Source organism: Corvus hawaiiensis, chromosome 1, assembly GCF_020740725.1.
Source record: "Corvus hawaiiensis isolate bCorHaw1 chromosome 1, bCorHaw1.pri.cur, whole genome shotgun sequence".
NCBI classification, from domain to species: domain Eukaryota; kingdom Metazoa; phylum Chordata; class Aves; order Passeriformes; family Corvidae; genus Corvus; species Corvus hawaiiensis.
The window spans coordinates 4,963,225-4,984,928 of record NC_063213.1 but is presented as its reverse complement, the minus strand read 5'-3'; the positions used below and the strand labels follow the sequence as shown (position 1 = coordinate 4,984,928).

The following is a 21,704-nucleotide window of genomic DNA, read 5'->3' as shown; positions in this document are numbered from 1 at the left end:
CCCGCACCGCCCCGCATCGCCCCGCATCGCCCTGCACCACCCCGCACCGCCCCGCATCACCCCGCACCGCTGCGCGTCCCGCGGGGAGCTGTGTCCCGCCAGAGGCTGAGGAGCCACAGGGACAGGCTGGACCCCAAGGTAGATTTGAGTACCACCGGGAGCTGAGGACCCCAAAATGGATTTGGGTCCCACGGGGAAGCTGTGTCCCACAAGGGCTTGGGGAGCCACAGGCACAGCATGGACCCCAAATTGGGTCTGAGTACTGCTTGGGGTTGGGGACCCCAAATGGATTTAGATCCTGGAGAGGGGTGTCTATACTATGAGGGATTGGTACTGCTTGGACCCCAAAGTGGCCACGGGGTGCTGGGAACCCCAAAATGGATTTGAGTCCCACAGGGAAGCTGTGTCTCACAAGGAGCTGAGGAACCGCAGGCACAGCATGGACCCCAAACCACATTTGGGCACACAGGAGTCTGTGGACCCTGAAGCTGCTTCAAGGGCTTCAGAGCCCACAAGGGGTTGTGAATCCACAGGGAAAACTTGGACCCCAAAACAGGTTTGGGCACAACAGGGGCTTTGGGTCTTATTAAGGGTTGAACGCCTACATGGCAAAGGTTGAACCCCAAAATGGATTCAGGAACCACCGGGGGCTGGGGACCCCCAAGTAGGCTTGGAACTGAAAGGGTTTTGGACCTTTCAAAGGGTTAGGGTCCCTGCAAAAGTTTGGGATTTGGGACCCATGGGCACAACTTGGACTCTAGCACGTATTTAAATACCACAGGGGGCTTGGGAACCCGGAGTAGGTGTGAACCCCAAAAGGGGGTTGGGTGCTTCAAGGGGTTTGGAGCCCATGAAGGGTTGGGTGCCCACAGGCAAAACCTGGACCCTGACACACATTTGGGTCCCACAGGGGATTTGAGCCATGCAAAGGTTTGGCAACCCATACTGAGGGTTGGACTCTAAACAGATTTGAGTCCCACGGGGAGCTTGGGACCCATGGGTAGGGCTGGGCTCTGAAAGGGATTTGGACCCCACAAATGGCTTGGGTCTCTGCCTGGGATTTGGGACCCACAGGCACAACTTGAACCCCAGCATGGATACGGCTGTTTCAAGGGGCTCGAAGCCCACAAGGGGCTGGGGACTCACAGGCAAAACTCAGACCCCAAAACAGATTTTGGGCATCACAAGGGCTTTGAACCCCACAGTGGTTTGGGACCCACAGGCAAGTCTTGGATCCCAGAACAGATTTGGACACCACAGGTAATTTGGGACCCATGAGCAAGGCTTGGAGCCTGGAACAAATTTGAGCCTCACAGGATGGTTGGTCCCACAGGGATTAGGGGTCCCACAAGCAGGATGTGGCCCCCACAAGGAATTTGAGCCCTATACTGTGCTTGAGTTCCACAGGAGAAGCTTGGCCTCCACTATGGGTTGAGGTCCAAAAGCAGGGCTTTGCCCACAAGCAAGAATTGGCCCCAGAAAGGGCTTTGGTCCCTGGTGGTTGGGATGCAGACCTGGGAGTCATGTTGGATTTGCCTTGCCTAAGAAGGTGGATGAGACTGGGTTGGGGTGTGTGGGATTATTCCCGTGCTCCATTGTGGGCTCCTTGGCTCCCAGAGGCTGCCCACACAGTGCTGCAAGCCAGAGTGCTGACGCTTCTTTCCAGGAACGTTATTTTACTTGTAAACCTCTTGGGATGCTTTTCATGGTCTTTTTCATTATTTTTTTGTGACACAGGTGTCTCATGGGAAGTGGTGCTATCAGGATTTTCTGGCCTTGCCCCTGTGTGTGTCAGTGATTCCTGTGGGCATGACATCCCTACTGGTCACCCCAACAACAACACTGCAAGGGCGAGGGTGAGCTGAGAACATCCTCAAGCTGATTTTCCTGCTGTACGTGGTTGATTCTTCTCTCCAGGTGCTTCACCCCTCTACCTGGCTCACTCACCCTGTGTCTCTCTCCTGAGCCCATGAAACAACAGCTGGGTACAGAGGCACGGGAGGGATGAGCTCAGCTTTTTCTTCAAATATGCAAATGTCAGGGAGGTAATCCATAATTCAAGGTGGTGCCCTGATGACGGGTGGGTCCTGTCTTTGAGGCACAAGGGCCTTCCTGAATATCCCAGCGTGCAGCCCTCGATCGCCGAAGGAGCGGTTTCCCTGAGGTTTCACTTACCATGTTTGGACATGGCCATGATTAATATTTCCTAACAGGAAGAAGTCATGCGTGCAGGCTTTCCTCTTTGGGGTTTGAGTCGAGGGTGGCCAAGTTCAGGTTGTACACTGGCTCCTCGCTTCCTCTGCCTCACAGGCTACACCCTCCCCGCCAGCCCCGCAGTCCCCCTGGGCTGAGCCCAGAATGGGTCCTGGCGCCAGGGAGGTGTCACCACACAGCCCCTGGGGGTCCAGAGAGCTTCGATGGGACTAGAACAGGCTACAATATCACCTGCCTCTACACGGTGTCTGTGGGACGAAGGGGGGGTCATTTGCTGCCCTCCCCAAGCTGAGTTTGGCAATGAAACCCAGGGTATGGGGGAAAGGGGATATCCTGGAACACAGCCGGAAAGGCTGCCAGCAACCCCCAGGTTACACATTTTCTCTTTTGCTTCTAATAGTTTTGATGAAAGTAAAGCCACTATGAGATATGAGTCCCACACAGGGCAGAAATTATTTAGTGATTCAGTCAGGCGATGAACAATTCTGCCTCCACACTGCCCATAGTTGTGTGTGTGTGAAAGAGAGGGGGGAGTTGAAACAAAACTTATTTTTAAAGCGGCAATTTTTAATTATTTTTTTAAAATCAACCTAGAAGCACTACTACCTCAATAACTGGAAGCTTACACAAGACGATAAATAGCCATCAACCAATCTAAGATGTTTTCCTGTGTAGGTTAAAAGAAGTATCTCAGTTTGACTCAACATGTATTTTGCTATTTCTTCTCTGAGCCTCATTCCTCCAACAAATTAATTCATGAGAAAGAGAGAAAAAAAAAAAAAAAAGAGAAAAAAAATTTCTGTTTCTCTTTACCCTGAGCCAGGTTGGCAAGGTTTTTAACGCAGCTTTTTCACCTCTCGAGGAGCATCCTCTCCCTGCAAAGCCGGAGCAGCTCGCAGCCCCTGCGCCCAGGAAAGCCCTCTCTGCTTTGGCAAGGCTGCTGGCAGCAGCGGCCCGGAGCTGCCTTCCCTGGCTGGGCGCCACGCGAGCGCTGCTCCGGCGGGAGGAAATTCCCTGCTGACCGGCCGCGGCAGGGATAAGTGCCCTGGCACGGAGCAGCGGCCGCAGAGCAAGCGCAGGGAGCGGGGAGCCCAGCGGGAAAGGACCGGGGGAGGATTCGGCGCGATACACGAGCAGCGAGATAAGAGGTGTGAGTTGGACAAGCTCGGGATGTCAAGCTCCTCGCTGCTGGTTTCATGCTCGCCCTGCAGCGGGAGAAGCGCTTTCCCTGGGGTTAAAAGCCTCTTGGTGCTTAAGGATGCATAAATCAGGAATATCTGGGCTTGGAGATAGGAATTTTTTTTCCTAGTTTTATGTCACATCCCTGCTGCAGTTCTAAAAAGGCTTATCAGCTGTATCTGGCTGTGATTGTGTTGCTGGGTAATGTAACAGCCCATCTCAGACTGACAACTCAGGGACATGGGAAAAGAAACCATGGCTAAACCAGCCCAGCTTGAGCAGTCAGATGTCCAGCACCACCCCCTTTGTCCCCAGCTCACTGTCTGACCCTGGTCCTCATTGATTTTAGACCAACACAGCTCCACCATCTTCTGCAAAGTTGCTCCTGTTTTGACCTGATGCTCTAAGACAGTCACATCTATAGGATTTAAAGCCGTGTGCCGTGGTGTTATGCACCTGCTGGGTAATTATTGATACTTTTACCAAAATGTGCTTTCTTCATGCTGTCAGTCCTTGGTAGAGATCGGGACAGGGTAATTCAGTGCTCTCCTACATCCACAGGCACCCTGTGAGCTTGAGAGAGATGCAGAATGTGACCTGTTTGCTGGTGAGCGCTGATATAATTGTTAGATTCCCAACAAACACACAAAAACTGTCACCCTGAGCGAATAAGCGTTAATTTAAAACGCAGGCATGAAATGGGAATTGGGAAAGCGCCGCATCGCTTCAGCCGCTTGCTAGCGATGGTTAGCGGGCAAGGAAAACAAGTATGACAAAACCCCACGTTATGCAGACAGCTGGATTCAAGTGGGGCACCTGTGTCCTCAATTAACCCAGCTCCCAGTTAACTTTGGTGCCATCAGAAAGCCTCACACCAGGGTTTGGAGGTGGGAAGCACAGGAGTGCTGCGTTTTTCACTCCTTGACATTTCGTGAGTCGTCTGTTTTAGCGCTGAAACGTCTCAAGTGATGGGACCGCTGCAATTTCTCTTTCAAGGGTATCACTCTCACACAATAATTAAATCTCTGGCTTTCAAGCATAATTGCCAATGACAGTGCCTCCAAAATTGCTTCTTTATGCTCGACTGTATGTTCTGTCTCCTGGCAGAAAGGGCTTCTGTAAAAATAAGCCAGGGAAGAGTTGTGAGTGACAGCAAAGGCAAAAGGAAGCAACACAAACTCCATCCTTTTCCCCCCAAAGGACAACAGCTGTCCCTAAACATGGAGGTGGCCAAAACCTGCACAATCCTGGATGCCTAACAGGCCCAGGAGGAAATGGTAGCTCACAGCACAGCTCCATCATTACCAGGCCTGTTGGAAAACTGCAGTTTTTCAGCACTAGGACCTGTCTCCTGCTCCAGGTTGGTAATTGGTGGTGTTGGCCATGAGCCAGGCAGCACTCACAGCTCTGTCTTGAGAGGACAAAAACCTCCATTACTTTATGCTCTCTAATTCTCCCAAGGTGTGCTGCTGTCTATCAATGGAGTCGCCATGAGGTAATAGAAATTACAAACCTCCCCAGACTTATTTGTCTGAAAGCGTTTCTTGTAAAAATACTTATATGAGTCTCCAGAACCGTGGCACATGAGAATGGCAGAGAAGAGAAAGTTCGCAAATTAAATTGCAACAAAAGGCTCTTTATCGTAAACTATGGGGGAGACTGGGTGAGAGGGTTATTTCACTTCTGTTGGGCTGGCTGGTGACAGCAGTTAGAGAGAAAAAGTGGGGGTTTTTTTGTCTTTTTGTCACTTTGCAGTGAAGCTGCTCTAGACCCTGAGCTGGGTAGGATGATGGGATTGGCCAGACACTGCTGGGCATTCATTTCCTGCGCTTGCCAGTGTCTCCCTGTGAGCTTTGGTAAGCCCCTGCCCTGTCACTTTGGTGGCTCACAATGGCAACATCGCAACTCCAGTCTCGCTGTGTCTGGCTTTTGCCTGCAAGGCCCCACCAGCCGCTGCCCTCCTTGCAAGAAGCACCCTAAACCTTTGTCACACCCCGTTCTTAACCAGCAAAAACCATCTGGAGCAGACATATTTGCAGTGATGTGACAGACAAGCTCTGGAGGAAATACCTGAGCTGTCTGAAAAAGTTACTCCCCCCCTGCCTCCAGCAAAGGCTGATGAGTTGAATCCGGGATCTCGGCATGATCCTATTTTGATGCAAAGTCGGAGCAAATGGGCTGGACTGTGAATGGGAACATCTGGGGTGCTGCACACCTGCCCCCATGAGTGCTGGGGTGAAACCTCCAGCACAGGAGAGGGCTGCAGTGGCTCCTTAAGAGTAAAGAGTTTCAGAGCAGAGAAGTCAGGATCCAAATCCATTAGAAATAACAGTATGACTAAAGCTCAATTTTCTCCTCTAACAAAGGTTTTCACAAGCCCACAGTATGGGGCATTGCTGCCCCTGAGCAGCTCTTAGGATGCTTGAGCTGGACTGAAACATGAGTAAAATACATGTGAAAATTATGTATACACAGGTAGGTGTGTGTGCATCTCTTTATATTTTACTTGATTGACAGAAATCACAGCCAATCTCCCAGCTAAAAAATGCTTCTCCTGTGTCACCAAGAGCTGGAGCAGCATTTGGTGGCCACAGTGGCTACAGGTGATGCTTCAGTGCTTTCTCCTCAGTGCCAGACCTCTAGATGATGGTGCTTGTTTAAAAATGGAAGCTATCAAAAGGGCACCAGGGCCACATTTGTGTGCTGGTTTTATCTGTGAGCTGTCATTATCCTTCTGACACTTGCAGGACACCCAGAGTCACTGGGTTTTAGAGTCAGATCCTGGTAGCATGAAAAACTTACCCTGAAAAGGGCAACTGTGTGGAATTAGGTACAGAGAGCTAATTATTATTTGTCTTTGCATGTTCTGTATGGGTTTGGTGGCAGGTCATGCTCCCAAAGTCCTTGTGGTCAGTGTTGGGACTTCTGAGCCAAATTCTCATCTGCTGTAAAGCTCTTTAACTCTCAACAAGGCCACTGACAGAGCTGCCATGTCCAGGGCTATTGGTGTTCCCAGTGTAACTGGGCCTCATTGTTCCCTGGGAAGAAGATCCTGATTCTTACCCCCCAGTTTTACCAGGGGGAAACTGAGGCAGAAGGGGGGGCACAGGCCTGAGGCTTTGAGGCTGAGCCTAAACCAGTTCTTGCCAAGCTGCCCTGATATCAGTGCAGGGGAAAAGCTCCAGAAACAGAGACTCTGGATTACCCCATGCAGCAGCTCAGGGGTTTCTGTAGGAATCCTAAACCCTCTCTGCAGGCACCTACTGAACACAGGTACTCGGGCAGGACAAGCACTGCCCTGCGAGGTGGAAGCTGCAAGGGAAACCCCCCCCTGAATAGTTTACGGCAAAATATTGAGCCCTTGGTAATTTCATTGCCAGCCAAAACAGATGACCTTCAAAACCTGGAGGCCTGACCTCAGAGGACCTGGGAGCATCCACCTGTCCTCCCATCTGCAGCCGGGAGCCACTTGCATCAGTTTTGCTTAAGTAATCTGTGACTGATCTGGCTTTTTCCTCCTCAGCTTCCCTGCCAATGCTGGCCCCCCAGCGCCCTGCACTTGCCTCGAGATGCTGTTCAGCTCTGGCTCCTCTTCACGGAGCAGCGGCTGCTGTGCTCTGAAAGGTTACACAGCCCTCAGCTGTCTGCTGCCGGGTCTGCAGGAGGAGATTCCTGCTGTGCCCCCACCATCTCAGCACCCCCTGACCTCATGTGGGGTGTGACGGGCAGAAACTGGGGCACAGGGAGACCTCCTGCCTTGCTGGGGCTGCTCTGTCAGAGCCACTGCACTCCTTGCTATGAATTAAAACCCACAAAAGGGGTGGCAGACATCATGGGGGTAGTGGTAGTGTGACTCAAGTCTTCTCTGGGAGGCAATGCTGGGCTGAGCTGGCCTCGTGCCCCTGCATGAGGGGGCATCTCACTTTTTTGGGACACTCTGTCAGGGGTATGTAAATCTCCTAAATCTGCAGTGCTAACAGTCCTGGAGGACAAAACCTCCTGGCTCACACAGTGCCCCATTAACGCTGCAAAGGTCTTAGGGAGCCAGACAGCCCCACAACATAGCCTGCCCCCAGTGCAGCAGGGTGGGTGATTTGGGGTTTGATGCATCTCACCCCACATGAAGGTTATTTTCCCCAATCATCCTGTAAAACTGAGAACCTGCATTTGTGCTTCTGCCCCTCAACTTTCCCCAAAGAGTAGAAATGAAGATGTAAGTTATACACACTTACAGATACACTTATTAACATAATGTGTACATTGCGGTGACATCTGTGGTTGGTAGAAACCTCTGTAAGACAACAGGATAAATTATTGACACCTCACTTAACAAGAGGCAGAGGGAGAAATGGAGATGAACACTGCTCTTTTGAGGCCGAAATACCCACAAACTCGTAGGAAATAGGAGCAGCTTGGCCAGTCCAGCTTAAACCCAACCATGCTGCAACTCAGAGGGGATTACGGAGGGGAAATAAACCTGAGTCCATTTGGTTTCCATTCTGGTTTTTGAGTTCCTAAACATTTGCACATACAGGATTTTCTTCCAAACTGTGGCAGCTGCAAAAACGAGTTCTCTCCTCCAAGCAAGAGCCAAGATTGCTACGTAATGACCTGACCCCATGAGACAGACTGCTGAGAAAAGGACCAAAACTGTGGCAGTTTCCCTGCATGGGCAATGTGCACATGCGTGCCCAGACGTGGGATTTAGGGGAAGGCTTTGGTAAACCAGCATTGGCTACATGCAGTCTGGAGTGCAATGAAAAGAGCAGCCTTTTTCTTTCATAAAACACTATTTTATTTTGGAAATGAATCCACTCAAGGCAACAGAAAGAAAAAGATTTCAAGAATAGTATAAAAGTGGAGGTCAAGTTTAATTCAGAAAGTTAATGTTGCAGGGGGCCTGAAGTAGGTTTTCAGGGCTCAGCTTCTCCCCACAGGTGTGATTTTCTGTTCGTCCATGGTCCTGAGGAGTCCATGGACCTGAGGAATCTCTGCCCTGCCTGGGGTGCAGTCAAGGTTGTATCATGCACTCTGGAGAACACCACAGCTTCAACTCCACAGAGGAACACTGCAGGGGAGAAATAGTTCTTGAAGTCAAGCATTATAATTTACTAACAGGTTTATTAAAATCTTATTAGAAGATTATTTTTTAAAGTCCGTTTTACACAGCTGTTGTCCTTCTGCTGCTGTCTAATCCTGGAAAATCTCGGTGAATGAGTCATTTGCACTTACTATCTATTACACCCTCTTATTATAAGCCTGAGTGTGTTTGCATTTGCTTCAAATAATATCACTAGAGCCACAATGGTGCCATAAAATCTTCCACATCTCCACTTTTGGAGTCTCTTTTGCTGTTGGAACAGAGGTACCACACCTGAAGGTTTCATGGGGTGGTTCTGGGGCTCAGAAGGACTCAGGGAGCATTTCGTTTGGAAATAACCTATAACTTAATTCCCCCAGTCCTGATCTTTAAGAAGAGGTTTTTAATGTCTGCCTTTTGTGTTTGGTAGGTCAGAGACACATTGTGGAGGATCAAGGATCTGCAAAGGACATTCCTGCTTCCTGAAGACAACCTCAAGCACCGAATATTTGTGCCTCATGACAAGGAGGACATCTGGCAGTTGTGCCTCAGGGATATCTGAAGGCCACAATGGGGTTTTTTGCTTGGTTTTGATATCTGAAGGCTGTTGAGCATTAAATGTGGCCTTCAGGACAGGACCTTGCATCGCTGCTTTGTTTGGTTCCTGGACATGATGCTCCTACTTCCATGACCATTAAAAAGAGGATAAAGGAGAGCCCAATATAAGAACATCAATTTATGGAGTGGTGCTGGTTAGCAGAACGTGAAAACACTGTCATAATAATAAAACATAATATTGGTGGGTACAGAGCGTGGTTTGGTCACAGCTTTTGTTCCCAGCTGTGCCCTCTCCCTTTACCAGTTGTGAGTCTCACCATCACTTTGTGATGCAGCCCCAAAAATGCCCAAACATTCCCTCAGTCCATTCTCATCCTCCTCTTACCCACCCAGGAGGACTCAGAGGGAACAGGGACATGGGTGGAAGCTGCCCTGTCGTGAGATGGGCTCTTCCAGCCTGTGCAAACTCTGTTCTCCTGACATCCCAGAGTGACCCTTTCCTCTGGGTCATTTGGCCAGAAGTCAAGGGAACAGTATTGCTCCGAATGTAACTACAGGAGGGGAAAAAAAAAATCATATTCAAGGTTTAAAATCACTTGCTGCAGGGGTTGTTTCCATTGGCAGAGTCACCAGAACCAGCACAAATGATTCAAAACATTTTGTTAAATGAAATTCTCAGATGATGTCAGAGCTGAGGCTGCTTTAGCAAAACCAAAAGAGAAGGAAGGTTGAAACTAAAAAGAAGAAAAAAAAAAATTATACCATTTGATAGAGAGGGATTAGGAGCTTATTTTTATAGGCTATCCAAATATTTGAAAATTTGGAAGTTCATAGTTCCAGTGCTTTAGCTCAGCTCTAGTCCTGCCAGCCCCTTAGTGCAAGTCACACAATGCAGCCAGCTGGGCTGGACTCACTAAACTCACAAAGCCTATTTTCTGTTATCCAGCCCTGGCTCCCATATCCTATAGGCTCACCAACAAATCCCACCACCTTTGCCTGCCTCAGTTTCCCCCTGTCAAATACAGAGATTTCTATTCTGTGCTATAAAGTGCTTTGAGATTTGGCACCGAGAAAATCAGGGAAGCATCTCCTCCTGTGTGGGTCCTGACAAAAGAGCAGACTGATCACTCAAACACAAACAGCAGCTCTTTGTGGGACTCTTTTTTTTCGTACACCACCCGTTTCTGTTGGACACAGAAAACCGAGGATGAGGCTGCTGAGATGCTGTTTTCTTTCATGCCTGGCACCTGCCTGCTTCTCCAGGGCCATGCAAAATAATCACGTCTTTGTCACAGCTCGGCTAACCCACTTCATCTTTATTGATTAATAGGTCATAATCCTATTTTAGTGAAAACATAACCATGCCCATGGCCAGAGGATTCAGGTATCGCCGACGTGGAGATTACAACCTCTCAGTCTGCACACAGAGAGTGAGATGGACTGTCAGAACAAGAGCACTTGTTAAGAGGAAAATCAATAATGAGCTATTTGGGGAGGGAAAAAAAACAAATCCCCACCACCACAAATGCATTAAACATAGGCTGCAGTGCTCCAGCTTTGTATAAGCCCAAATTAAACGTGACCATAATAAACTGTTTACTTTCTTTGGGTTTACCCAGTAGAAAGGAGATTCCAGTTTGCCGTAACGCCTGTGACAGTGCAATGTTGGGTGTAGTTTGTGGGGATATGGTTGCTGTTAGTAAGTTTTGCTGGAAAATACTTCAGCCTTTTCCCCTCCTTCCTTTGGAATTGTAGCTAATTGTAAAGTGTTGGAGCTGTAGCCTTGATTAGTTACATCCTCACTGAGGAGTCGGTTGCTCAGGAGAGTTTGGAGATGTGGAGATGGGGTGTCCTGCTTTTCTCTTCCCTTCCTTTCCCCTGTTTCACATTGTTAAAATCCCACGCTGAGACTGAGGGGATTTGTGCCAATCTTAGTGTCTTTGATGCCCAGGCAGTGCTTACCTTCTCATCCCCCACCATTTGCCAGCTTCCCAGGGACTGCTTGTTATTGCATGAACACCCAGCCTGGAGCATCAGGGAGGGATCAAAATCCTGTCCTTTGCAGGCAGCCCACAATGCACAGAGTGCTGGTTTCACCCCCGGCTTTCAGGCAATGCTGTTGCTCTTCAGTTTCCTGGCAAGGGTGTGTTTGAGAACGGGTGACCCCACAGCTTTTCTCCCTCTCTGGAGCCAGAGAGACACAGATTTAACAGTAAATAATGAAAAAGAACTAGATTTCCTTTGTTATGCAGCTCACTGAATGAGGTTTCCCACATCTGTAGAAGTCACCACATCTTTTATGAGATTTGACTGTCAGCAAGATGTTATGAATCCCAGATGTTAAAATATGGATTTATTTATAACTCAGAGCCTATAATAGAGCACTCAAAAAGATTATATCCAGCCCCCCTCCTCAAAAGATCTTCCTGAAATAAAAGCCTTAGCTTTTATTATTTTTAAATTATTATTGCCATATGATTTATCTTGGATATTACCTCATTAAATGTCCTTTAATTACTGGGGCTTTAGGGCTGGTATGCATTTGGCTTCGGGGAGCATTGGGCAAGGAGAGCTCAGCACCAGTTCTCCCATCCTGAGTGGGATTGTTGCTGCTTGGAGGCTGGAGGGCAGCGTGGGCAGAGGGGTGGCATGGGGAAAATTCAGCTCCAGGAGTTCCTTGGCAAAGAGCAAGGGAGGCCCAGCCAGCTCCGGGCACCTGCCAAACTTGGAGCTGGAGGTGTTTGGTATCCATTGCAGCCCCAAGGAAATGCTCTGGTCAGTAAAAAAGCAGTTCCTCACAGCTGGTGACCATTACGCCGAACACAGCGTAGGACATGCCACAGCTGCTATTCTGCCGGAAGATGGAAATGTTTTTGGAACCGCTTTCGGAGCATTTGTTCCACTAATGCTCTCTCCCTCCCTCCTCCTACCCCTCGCTTTTCAAATTGCTGCAAGGAAAACCTGCAAGTGGAAGAGGAGGGGCCCTCCATGGGCACAGGCTACACTGAGGGCTGGGGTGCAAATATTCCTCTGGATTAATTCTCCAGCAACATCTCCGGGCCCCAAAGGGAGCTTGCGCTGCTGGGAGCTGTGCACTTGCACGCAGCAAGAGACACTCTGCCACATCTGTCTCATGCTGCAAGCAAAGAGGGCAGGTCTGAAGGGAAGTCAAAAAGCCTCATCCTGCACAAGAGGAACAGAAAGTCAGTGATTTTCCCCCAATGCACACAAGATGCTGGTGGCAGCCTCAGGAATCATGGAACAAGTGCTTGAGGCAGTGGTGGCTGAGAGCAGCCTTCCTTCCCATCCTCCCTGCTCCCTCCTTCCTATCCTGCCTGCTCCCTGACACCTCCCCTGCCATGGCAGCCCCAGCTCCCTTCTTGTTCAATAACCCAGATTTTGGAAACCCAGTCTTCCATTCCCTTCCCTTTCATTTTTGAAGCTAGATCATCTCCTGGGGCCGGCTAGGAGAGTGAACCCAGTTCAGAGATGGCAGAGAGGGTCTGGCCAGATGTGACCATCCCATGAACCCCTTGGTTGCCACCACTGCAGCCTTTAAGGATCAAACCCATTGTCCACACTGCAAAGGTGTTCCAGCTCTTAGATCATGTCCAGCCCTTTCCAGCTTGCAAGCGATGGGCTGGAGCAAGGCTGGTGCCTGGAATCCCAAGACCTCCAGGCTAAGGGCCAGCTGGACAGGCAGGAAGCACACAGCCCATGAGCCCTGCTGAGCTTAGCTTTGCTCTCGTGCCTCACCAGGTCCATGTTTCCCTATAGAGGTAGTGGCTCTCTTCGCTCCTGGGCTGGGGCAGTTTGGTGTTTTAAAGGCAAGGTGGGAAGGAGGATGCCTTGAAATCATACTTGGGGGTGGGCCTGTTTCACTCTGGGATCTGCAGAGCTGGAAACCTGTACCTTATCTGCACCACACCAGCGATGAGCAGAGGGAAAGGCAGGAAATTGGCTGTCAGTGCTGACACTACACAAATCTCACAGCGCTGTGAGGAGGAGCAGCAAGTGGGTAACGGGGAGAAACTACCTGGGCTTGGCACTCCCTGGCTCCTGGGATATGGTACAGAGAGGATCAGAGCTCTGGTGTAAATCAGCACAGCTCCTGAAGAGAAAAATCTTTGGCGTGAGCTTATGGGACACTCACCAGCTTGTAAATATTTTTCTGGCATATCAATTTGTGTGTCATGGGATTTAAAACCTTCATCACCCTAACGTTTCCCATCCCGCAGAGAGCTCTGATATGAATATGATATGCACTTGAGAAGGTCTGCCAGCAGTGTGATGTTACAAAACTTGTGAAATGCCTCACTTAACCACAATATTATGCGTTTTCCAAGCCACATACCTATCTATTACAAGGTCTTTCAGATGGAGCTATAGACAGCCTGTGGGTCATGAGATCCTGACCTTGGTGTGTTTTTACTCCCTTCTTCTCATGAATTAACTCCTGAACTATTGACTCTCTGTTGAATGGATAGCAGAGTTCAGCCACATTTTACATACAGGCTGCTTTTCCATCCTGTATCTCAACAACTGCAAACCCCAAGGACGAGTAAATACTTCAACCTCAGCCATAAAATTGATGTGTTGCAAAATGAACAAAATGGGTTTAGTAACTTACAAGGAAGATACCATCAAGTTCATAATGAGCCAGAACTGAGTTTTCCTGTCCCTCTCCTCAGCAGTGAGGCTGAGAGCTGGGAGCAGATCATCCCCTTGCAGATACTCAGTTAATGCCTTATATCTTCTTCACTGAAAGCAAAATCCACCTCTGGTTGTGTTAGATCTCAGCCTCTTGAGCCCATCTGAAAGGAAAAGATTGACTTAAGAATCACAAGATGTTCAAGGAAAATATCCAACTTAGTTCTCTTCTTGCCTCCTGGTTTTTGAGTCTGCAGGCAACTCCCTGGTAGGTTAAGGAGCTTTCCTCCGCATTCAGAAAGGCCAAAAAATCATCAATAAAACATAAAGTTCCCAAGACCTTGTGAAGCACAAAAAAAAGCAGTAAAAGAGCAGATATCATCCAAATTGCCAGTACCTTGTTAACACATCAACAGCCACATTCCGAAGCTGCAGCAGGGTGCAAATGGGCAGGGTAAATGGGGCTCCAGCTGCAGGTTGAACCCCTACTTTGTCATTAAATAAGGGGCCCTAAAACCTAGCGTATAAGACTGGCGTCACTAGAAGCCATGCAAGCTATTTCTACACTGCACATCCTACTAGACAGAACCTTTAAAAAGTCAAAAATTAAAACTTAAAAGGTTCTGTTTTCTTAGAGGTCAGATGGAAAACATTGTCAATTTCTTCTGTTTCCAAACCCTGAGTCCTCACACGCTGGCACCAACTGTTGGTTTCTCTCTTGTTTCTTTTGCCTCTGTTTCACGAGTTCTTTTACTCAGAGTTTGCATTAAAAGGCAGAAGATGCTGAGTTGTTCTTCTAATTTGATGTTTATTATTTTCTTATCTTTGGTACAGCTGCACGGGATCTGCTTCTTAGTTAACAAGGTGGAAAATGGCCCTGAGTTCTAACTTCCAAGGCCATTTAAAGTCCAATCTATCCAATTAGGGAATGCCAACTAGTTTATTTTTACTTATAACCCAGTAACTATTCATTTATTATCTGCATTGTGGGTTTTTTGAACCAATACCAAACCACACAGATTCGTGAAGAAGAAGGAGAAAAGAAGAAGAACAAACCCACACCCAAAATCCTCCATTTTGTTACTAAATCCCATAAACCTGATTTTTCTACAACTCTACATATTCCACCCAGCGATATAACTTTTAATTACACAGCAACAATCTCAGTGTTATCCCATAATTTGGGAAGCCTTTCCCAAGGCCTCAGGTCAAATGCAGTGTGCTTTTGAAAATCATTGCCTGTCAACACTGAAAGATTGAAATTATCTGAACCCAGGATTCCAACAAAACATAGCTTAGGGTCTGGTAAAGAAATTCTCCTTATTATCTGGAAGTTGCTTCACTAAGTATTGAAATAGCTTCATGTATTCCCAAGGCTTCCTAGCCAGCCTGGCTTTGAAAAACACCCCTCTGTGCTCCTCTGGCATCAGAGATGAAAATTTTGAAGCTTTTAATGCTGAGTCTTCATGTCTAACTGACAATGAAAACACAACATCTGTCTCCCCACTCCAAAATACAATAGATGCAGTGGTGGCATATTAATAAATATTCTCAATAAAAAATACCATGAAGAAATAGTAGGGTGAGCTTCAGGGCAGAATGTTTCCATCATCTTGGCAGGGCAAAGTCACTGATATGCACCCCCAGATTAAGCTGAAAAGGGGAGCAGAATGGGACTGAACCCACCTGGTGCAACCCAGGGGAGGCAGGGAGCTGGAGAGATGTGTAGGATGGCTTTGTCTGCCATCCCAGGTGATCTCCATCAGGTATAAACAGGGCAATAATACTCCTCTGTCCCAGAGATGGCTTATCAGGAGAGGCTGGTGATAGATGAACTCATGTCACATCCAGGCTGCCCACACATGTTGTCACTGGGGCACCTTCTCTGCAGACATCAAAGGGGCTCCTGCTAGCCCAGGCTGGCAGACTGGTTCCTGCTTCCTCCCAGGCCTCCTGGAGGGAGGTGATGGCAGCACTTGAATGAGGCTTGGCAGTAGGTGGTCTGAATGCTCTGGTACCTCCCCAGAGCCTGGGATCAAACACCCTCCCAAGAGCACCAAGAAGTTGCTCATTCCCTGGCATCGCTTTTGGCCCATGCTCAGGCTCCCATGTGGGCACAGTTCAGGGCATTGCAAGGGCCAGGGGGTGGGACCTCATAAGCAAGACCACTCTGTGGGATGTTTTGAAGGGTCGGGGAGGAGGTGACTCTGGATATGAACCGTGTTCTTATATTTATCTCTAAGGCCAGGTGGGTCTGGGTCAATCTGGCCCTGCTTGATTTGCTGCTGCAGCCACAGCCAAACCCTCTCACTGGAGTTAAAGATGGCCCTTAAAGACTAAAAAAACCATATTAAAAGGAAAATAGGCAGCTAAATTAGCATCACATTTAAGCAAACATCAGTTCAGCTACGGCTCCTAATGCCTGAAGCCTTGCTGGAGCTATGGCCAGTCACAATGAACTCCCTTCCCCCACTAACAATCCTTAAAAACTGATGCCTTGGTTCCTTATAAAACATCAAAGTAAGGAAATAAAAAGGAGAGAGGAACGGGGGAGGTTAATATTTCCCCAGGTTTTCTCAGCCAGCCCGTGTGTCTCTGAGCAGAGATCAAGGCTCCGTGTGTTTGGGATGTCAGACACTTGCCTGGGATTTCAGCCTGCCCCAGCCACAGATGTTCTGTGTGCTCAGCCCATCCATATAGAGCATTTTCAGCAGCCTGACAAGCCCAGGATATTCATGTGCTGCATAATTTTTTCCCAGGAAATCCTATGAGAATCCTACAAAGCGGGAATAATAAAATATACATGATACATCAATGTTCACGGAACGAATTAGCCTTAGCTGCACTTCATCTCACTTCTTGCTCTTCCTCTGTCCTGGCTGGAAACTCCCTAGGACAGAGTGTGCTCCTGAGTCCTTAATGTTTAGAGGGTGCTCTGGAAGTCCCAGCTTGTGGGTATGTCTTGGTTGTCACACAGCTTCGCTGAAGCTGCCTGGGCTCTCTGTAGAAGGATTGGAGATTTAATTAAAGCAAGATGGCAAAGTGTGGCTCCTGTGCTTCCAGGCTGGATTTTGCACTTCAATTTCCATAAGGGCAAAGGATGCAATGAAAAAGGGAGAAAGAACATAAGTGGAAGAAAAGGGAGGATATGCTGCATGAGGAGCATCTGGATTCATCTTGAAGGGTTGTTTTGGAGGTTAATTTTCATGTTTTAAGGAGCATTGACATAGAAAATGCCCTCTCAGAAGGAGAACAGAAGGTTTTAAGACACATATACAAGGCAAGGCTCATTAAGATTGCAAATCAAATAAGAGTCCTCCCCAGCAACAGAAGAAGAAGAAGAAATTAAAACTAAGAAAGTAGGTTTAGATTGGCTATTTGGAATAAATTCTTCCCTGTAAGGTGGTGAGGCCCTGGCACAGGTTGCCCAGAGAAGCTGTGGCTGCCCCATCCCTGGAAGTGTCCAATGCCCGGTTGCACAGGGCTTGGAACCACCTGGGATAGTGGAAGGTGTCCCTGCCTGATTTTTACAGTCTCTTCCAACCCAAACCATTCTATGATTCTGTTATAAATCTCTCGTAAGACATTTCCAGACTTTGTTTTGGTATTTTCATGTAAGTTTGTTTGCATCATTTGCCCATAATGAGTCACCTATTCAATAAAATTAGTTTAACCAGTAAATACAAATATCTAATTTTTCTACCAATCAGCTGAACTTCACTCCAAAAACATCTGAGCTGGTGCTGCAGCAGGTTCCCCCTCATCTTTGCATCCTGGGATGCTCTGGTGACACGGAGAATTTCCCTTTCCTTCCACAGCAAAGCAGCTTTGTCGGAATCACTGCTGAGAATGAGAAAATATTTCATATGGATATCATGTGCAAGGTACCCAGACCCTGCTTACCTAATCAAAACCACAGCAGCTTGTACTCAAATCTTGTTTGGGACTGACCAAAGAGGCTGGGAAGGCTACTTTCAATGCCCACTGTCAAATATCCACTGTCCTTGCTCCGAGCCCAGCTGGCTGGAAAACTCCAGGGCTCTTGAGGCAGTGCTGTCAACCAGACATGTGCTGTGACAGAAAAATAGGTCAGAGTCATCATGTTGTGGTCTGATTCCCAGTGTGTAGCCAAAGGCATTTCTGTGACTGAGTCTTTAAATATGGGGGGGAAAAAAATGGAGATGAACCTTAGGGATGCTGCAATAAGCACCGTGACATTTTGGCAGCACGGGACTCCTTTGGACTCCTTTGGTCATGGGGCCTCCTGGAAACAGCCAAACATTCCAGGAATGGCTGTGGGGAAGTGCCTGGAGCATTTTAGCCAAGACGAAGCTCTTGGACCTGAAGCAGAGCTCTTCAAAGGCACAAAAGGAAACCTAACTCCTCTTGAATTTCATGCTTTGGAAAATCTACCTAGCCATAGTATTTTTTGCTTGACAGGCAAACTTAGGCTCAGGTTTCTCCTTTTTAAAATAAGCTTGACAAACTAATTAATTAAAAAAATCCAGCTATCATGTTCTGCTCTTGCATGTGACACAGTAACCATTAAGGCATTAGGAGATAAATTTATCTGAGCTCCAAGGAGGAAGTTCCAGGTTGTACCTGGTTTACATTAAATAGTAGGTCAACCTGGTAAAGTATAAAGTTAAGCACACAAATAAGTCTCACCAGGACTAGGGAAAACATTAATGTGATTAAATATGTCATTAAGTGATGACTCAGAAGAGCCAGACTAGAGGACACCGCAGAAATACTCCAGATTTATTTCCTCTATTCTTCTGTCTGGATGAACACATCCAGGGGTTCAGGCACACCACAGAATCCAGGTAAATCCTGCAGAACCTGAAAGGCAGAATGACAAAACACAGTGCAGACAATGTCCATGACCTGGCAGATAAAGACTGACCTGCAGAAGAACTGATTTAGCTGTGAATTTTCCATCAGGTGAGCTCTTTGATCCTGGCTTTCCATCCCAGGTCTAAGAGGCAGAGTAGGTAACTTCATGGCCCTTTAGGGATCTGTTGGATACTGGACACATTTAAACCTAATAGACTTACATGTTATTTAGGTTTATTCATTGTAAGGCCTGGAGGAAATAATTCTTGGGTTTATCACTCAAATGTATATAATTTAGGAAAAAAAGAAAAGTGTGATTAAAAAAATTCTGTAGATGGAAAATCAAATACAAACCTTAGAAATTGGTTCCTGGGATTGACAGTTCTTATTGTTGGAAAAATAAATAAATAAATAAACAAATATTGTTTCTAATAAAAATTTGTCAGTCTCAATTTTTTTCATGTGCAATCTTATTTTGGCCATGTCAGGTAAGCAGAATATCCTTCTGTCATCTTTTGATGCCCTACCAGAGTCACCCCTAAGCTATTTCCTTGCTTTTCTATACATCTTGAGGGCCCTTTAAGCCTTTCAGTGCAAGCTATATATTTAAATCCTTTCACCAGTCCTGTGACTCCCTCCAATTTATTAACACTTCTTCCATTTGCCCTCTAAACCCCTGGAAGATATTCTCCAAAATTTTTGCTTCCTGGGCTGCTGTGCTGCACAGTAAATGTGAACAGAAAATCTTCATTCCTCAAAAGATAGATGTACAATATATATTAAATATTGATTGCCTGCGATGAGCACAGCAACCAATCAAGGGTCCCACTACCCCAATCTCTTCTTTCTTTGGCCATTCCCAGATTTCCCCATCACTTGCAGACAGTAGTAACATTTTTTCTGCAGAATATCAGTAAAAGAGGTTGAAGTATAAGACCAAAACAACTCTGCAAAGCACCACTAGAAGCACAGGAGCTCAGTGAACTGTCTCCTGTTGCAATTAGAGTTTGAGATCTATCAAATGTCTTGTTCTTAGCAGATTTTATGTATGCCAAGTGGATTTAATCAGCTTAAAATACCTTGTGCTACTGATACCTTTATAAAGTGCCAGCTCTATTAGCACTGTTGTCCCTATCAACAGGGAAAAGGTAAGTTTACTTTGACAGGATCTCCTTTCCATGAACCAGTGCTGATTGGTATTGACTGCATTAGTGTCTTTATTAATCTGGTACATTTGAACTGATGTACTTATCAGCAGTTTATTATTGTGCTAGAATTGATACAGTCTCCAATTGTAACTCGCAGACACTCTGGAAATAATGAAATCCAATACTAATAGCCCTCGGGCAGCTTGGTGAAAATCCTGGGGTTCAAGTTATCCATTTAGCTTGAGTCACTTGCTGCTTAATGACCACAACAAGTATTGGTGGAGCGGAGGTATTTAATTTTCAGCACACAATAAGACTCTGTCACTGGGCTGTTTCACTAGTACAGCACAGAGGTACTCACTGAACAGTTCTTCCCTCTGTCCTTTTGCCTCCTTTACCAATATCCTACAATTTCTGACTGCTCCTTTTTACTTATTGTTAAAATAATCTTTTCTTTCCTCTGAATGTGCCAAGTTTGACTCAGTGAGTGGGCACACAGACATTACCCTACAGGTAGGGCATATGCATTTTGGGGCAAAGGCAAAACATGCTTCGCTGAATTTGTAATTATCAGTCACATATTTCCTTAAATTCTTTCTCTTTACTTATTTGGCTTGTAAATTATATCAGCCTTAGGAATCTGGCCATTTTTGGCAGCTCAACATGCATGTAGTGTGCCCATATATGTGTGTGTACATGCACGTGGATTTTCTCCTCAATCTGCTGCTTTTTGTGTGCACATTAGAAAATCTGCATACTCCCAGTTCAACTCCTGCTTCTGTTTAATTCAGGCAGTAAAGGAGTAGCTGGAGATGTCCTAGGAAGATAAAGGAGCTGGGTTCAGGAGCCATAAAAGCCAAACATCTGCTGGAAAGCAGGACACTCCCCCCATGGCAGAAGCTGGTGCTGGATACCTGCCAGCTTCTCCTGCTTTCCCACACCAGGATTTTTTCAGCTGTCCCTGCTGCAGCAGCAACAACTTTAACTTGCAGAAGAGAACAAGGACTCAGAGGTGTCTCAGAGGGGTGTTCCCCCCATTCCCATGTGCTGCTGGGAACTTCTTAAAACTTCTTAGAGCTTTGTTGTTAGAATTGATATTCATAGAAATATAAATTCCTGTGTATATTCCTCTTTTCCTTACCTGATGAATCAAATACTTGTCCCCTGACTGGGAATGCATTTTGCTTCCGTGGAGAAGGAGCTTCAGAAGTAGACCAGGTTAATTACAGGTATGACCTCAAGGTTCAAGGTTCAACAGTCAGTATAAAGGAACATCCTTCCTTTGGAAAAATCAGTGCTGGGTTGGCCAGTGTTGGAATAAAGACATATCTGGGCAACATACCTGAAGGTAACCACCCCCTGGGCCACTGGGATCCCTCTCCAGGCAGCACCTGTAGTTGACCTACAGGTAGTGCAGCAATAAATTTAAATGAAATGGTTATATTTAGATTTTTTTTTTGTCTGTGAGCTGAATCTCATCCCACCATGCCTTATTTCAAGCCCCAGTTTACCCTTAAATTATCATGTCTACACCCTGTTATTCTGAGTACAGCCCTTCAAAGACCTCTGCTAACCAAAGGTGTCTCACCACCACCTTGGTGTCCTCTCCCCTTCTCATGCTTTCCATGGGTTCCTGATTCCTGTTTGTTTTGGAAAAATCCACGTTTCTCAGATGCCCCAGACCAGCCCTGTGATTCCAGCTGGACTTGGATCCTATCCCATCCGTACAGGACACCAAAGCTGGCACTGCTTGAGCTTCACCAAATACCTTGGCCTTAGAGGACTCGAAGCATTGATATTTGACGCAAGATGTGGGGACAGCCCCGATTCATGATGACACTCAGTGAGCATCCCAAGAGCTTTCCTAAGCCATTGGGTGTCATCAGTAACGTCAACAAGAAAAAGGTCAGCGCATTTTGTGGGCAGATCTCTGACCTCCTGGGCAGCTCATGATTTCCCAACGCTCCTGTGCTGCGACAGGAGTGATACATTAACTTGATAAGCTTGTGCAGGTTTGGCCTGAGGAGTCTCTCCAGCTG

The 21,704-nt window shown here is 47.0% G+C and overlaps 1 long non-coding RNA gene across 2 annotated transcripts; it reads left to right on the top strand.

Moving 5' to 3' along the window:
• Positions 1-53: 53 nt before the first annotated feature.
• Positions 54-9,279, top strand: LOC125335110. 2 transcript variants are annotated; one of them, XR_007207344.1, is made up of 3 exons: positions 54-138; positions 1,738-1,892; positions 8,904-9,279. It is a non-coding gene; the product is annotated as an uncharacterized LOC125335110 (long non-coding RNA). The 2 variants fall into 2 exon arrangements; XR_007207345.1 differs by having other exon boundaries at positions 1,738-1,917.
• Positions 9,280-21,704: the final 12,425 nt, after the last annotated feature.